General features: G+C 41.4%; 1 pseudogene; it reads right to left on the bottom strand.

Annotated features, from left to right (window-relative positions):
• Positions 1-251: 251 nt before the first annotated feature.
• LOC100453838 (S-adenosylmethionine decarboxylase proenzyme 1-like) lies at positions 252-1313 on the bottom strand (annotated as a pseudogene).
• Between the last annotated feature and the right edge of the window lie 2449 nt (positions 1314-3762).

The following is a 3762-nucleotide window of genomic DNA, read 5'->3' as shown; positions in this document are numbered from 1 at the left end:
ACACATACTTCAATTTCACAGCAAGAGTGATAGAGAACATCTAAACACAGAAGAGAGCATTCATGCAAGATATCTAACTCCTTCATATAATAATGCATACAGTTCAGAATGATTGCACTATGATTATATCTAAGGCTTTCTGCAACAACAAGGTGATGGTTATAGAAAGCATGGTCCCTGGCATGAACATCTAGAAAGCAGCCACTCCCTTCTACATGAGTTCTCTTTTTGCATTTCTTCCTTCATTTTTCTTAATCAAGTCTCTGTTGTCATTGCTGCTTTGCAAAACCGGTAAAAACAAAATTGTAATCATTGAACATAGCACTCTGGTAATCAAGACATTTAAAACCTTCAGTCTTCTGGGGTGAAGAAAACATGGTGTGACATTTAGAGCTCTGATTAGCTAACAAGGTGGTCACAAATTTTCCTGGCTTGAAGACTTTCACAACTGTCCCGATCAGGTCATCATAGGAGGTATGACCTAAGTTTCTTTTAAAACTAACATAAGAAAATTCTGGTTCTGGAGTGGTATGAATAGTCCAATAAGTTCTATCTTATTTCATTCCATTCATCAGATCTCCCAAGGATTGAACAGTGTGGCATCAATGACAGGATCTGTTATCAAGTCATGAATTTCATTCTAGAGAGTGACGTCATCTACAGTGACACCATCTTTCATACAGAACTGGTCCATAACTGCTGGGTCAAGCACGCTCATCAGAATTTCCAGGGTTTAATCTGTCTGACTGATTACCCCACTCCCTGGGAAACCCAGTACATATAAGTACCAACATCACAATTCATACATCTCATACAATATGCTGCTCCATTTGGGAAAATTGCATTAAGAATCTCTATTTCTTCCTGGAAATTCTGGCGTGAGTATCCTTGGTGAAGAAGCTTCATGAAATTCTTACACAAATAAAAGAAGCTTTAATTGAGTCAAACCCATTGTCATGTCCAGCAAGCTTCAATATGGGAAACAGTGCTTGTGGAAAGAGGGTCGTTCCACGTGTCTGCAAAATGAGACATCTCTTGGAGACAAACATGCTACTCTCACTGAGTACATAAGCTTCCTATGTGTCAGTTTTTGTCAGGCTTAGGATTGAACATTGCACATTTATCAAATGTATTCAGTTGGTGCAAAAGTAATTATAGTTTTCGCCATTACTTTTCATACTTTTAATACAACTTAACGTTACTTTTAATATGACTCACTCAGATCTTGGAGTAGTGCAAAGATCCCCAGATCCTTGGGACCAGCAAACCTCCAGCAGCTTCTCGTCCCATTTGAAAAAAATGTCTACTTTCATCACCCTGAGAAAAGTGAACAACCAACAACTACAGAAAACTGTTTAAATTAGACCTTTTCCCTCGCCACTGCCACCACTACTGCAGATTGTTCCAGCTGTGTTACTAAATTCAGGTTACTTTTCTTTTAATGCTATAATTTTATATTAACTGCTTTAAAAAAAAAACTGGCAGGTTATAGTGACTCATGACTGTAATCCAAACACTTTGGGAGGCAAAGTAGGGAAGATCACTTGAGGCCAGGAGTTTAAAACTAGCTTGGGCAACATAGCAAGACCCTGTCTCTATAAAACATTTTTTTAAATAAAAATTAGTCGGACATGGTGGCACATGCCTGTAGTCCTAGCTTCTCAGGAGGCTGAGACAGGAGGATTGCTTGAGCCCAATAGCTGGAGGCTGCAATGAGTTCTGATCATGCTACCGTACCTCCAGCCTGGGCAACTGAGCAAGACCTCATCTCTAAATATATATATATGCACACAAATAAAATAAAGACTAACAAAATTTTCCCAGCTGTGTGTGTGTGTGAGCGAAAGTTGAATGTGAGTCTGTTGGAAATAGAAGCAGATATAGTTCAGCCTCTTATAGTCCATTCTATCCTCATTAGTGCTAGCTAATGTCACCAGCCATGCTGTGTAAGCCTGCAGTTTCTAATTGTACATTACAGTTGGATAGTGTGTGATTTACCTTCTATACAGATTTTGTATTCAGCAACCTTGCCAAACATTCTCATTTCTACTGGCTCATAGATTCTCTTGGATGTGTCCATCCAAGAGAATCTATTTTGTTCCTCAAAATATGGTCCCTTGATTAGTGGCATCAGGATCATCCGAGAAACTGTTAGAAATGCAAATTACAGGCTCAACCTGGCCCATGGAAACAGAAACTACAGATGTGGTTACATTAAGAAACATGAGATGTGCGGATTATCCTGGCCTCTCTAGCTTCTCTGTTTTTTTTTTTTTTTCTGAGACGGAGTCTCACTCTGTCGCCCAGGCTGGAGTGCAGTGGAGCAATCTCGGCTCACTGCAACCTCCGCCTCCTGGGTTTAAGCGATTCTCCTGCCTCAGCCTCCCAAGTAGCTGGGACTACAGGTGCCTGCCACCATTCCCGGCTAATTTTTGCATTTTTGGTGGAGACAGGGTTTCACCATATTGGTCAGGCTGGTCTCAAACTCCTGACCTTTTGATCCACCCACCTCGGCCTCCCAAAGTGCTGGGATTACAGGCATGAGCCACCGCGGCCGGCCCTGGCTTATCTTTTTAGGCTCAATCTAATCACATAAGTTTTTTAAATCAGAGAAGCTTTCCAGACTCTGATTAAAGGATATGAATATAGAGAAATATAAGGAAAGATGCATGTGGTCATGGTTAGACAAGGAAGCAGATTCTCCCCTAAAGCCTCTAGAAAGAATCACAATCCTACTAATACTCAGATTTTAGTCCAGGGACGTGGATGTCAGACTTCTATAAAACTGTAAGATAATAAATTTGTGTTGTTTTAAGCCACTTATTTGGCAGTAATTTGTCACAGCAGAAACAGAAAACCAATACAATTTATATTTAGTAAAAGTCAGCCTTTTCGCCTGTTTTTACAGAGTTTGACAAATGCATGCAGCTACATAATCACTACCACATTCAAGATATAGAAGATTTCCATCACTCTAAACTATCCCTTTATGGCACTTTGCAGTTAAACTTGTCCCCACTAGCTCCTGGCAATCCTTGACTTACTTTCTGTTACTAGTTTTGCATTTTCCAGAATGTCATATAAATGAAATCAAAGAGCATGTAGCCCCTTGTGAACGGCTTTTTAAAAAAAATTAGATAGGGTCTTGCTCTGATGCCCAGGTGATCATAGCTCATTGCAGCCATGAACTCCTGGGCTCAAGCAAGCCTCCTGCCTCAGCCTTTTAAGTAACTGGAACCACAGGTGTTACCCACCATGCCTGGCTAATGTGTGTGTGTGTGTGTGTGTGTTTGTGTGTGTGTGTGGTGGGGGAGGGGGCAGGGGAACAGGGTCTTACTGTGTTGCCTAGCCAGGTCTTGAACTTCTGGACTTAAACAATCCCCTTACCTCAGCCTCCCAGAGTGCTGGGATTATAGATGTGAGCCACCATGCCCAACCTTCAGCGGCTATTTTTTCACCTGACATCATCGTTTTGTTGCGTGTTGTCAGTAGTTCGTGCCTTTTCATGGCTGGGCAGGATTCCATTGTAGCAATGCACCACAGTATCTTATCTGTTCAACAACTGACAGACATTTGAGTGTTTCCAGCATTGAATACTGCCTTAAAAGGTACCAACAATATTGTGTTTTTCAGGTTTGGTGAAGCCAACAGATCAGGAGACAACTGCCATCGGGAAGGTACTTTGTTATTCACAGTTTCCAAGAGAAGGGGTCATGCCATGGTAGACAGGACCACACAGGGAAGCACCTGAGTCAGTCGGGA

Source organism: Pongo abelii, chromosome 8 (assembly GCF_028885655.2).
Source record: "Pongo abelii isolate AG06213 chromosome 8, NHGRI_mPonAbe1-v2.0_pri, whole genome shotgun sequence".
Taxonomy (NCBI): Eukaryota; Metazoa; Chordata; class Mammalia; order Primates; family Hominidae; genus Pongo; species Pongo abelii.
This window is presented reverse-complemented; position numbering and strand designations above follow the sequence as displayed.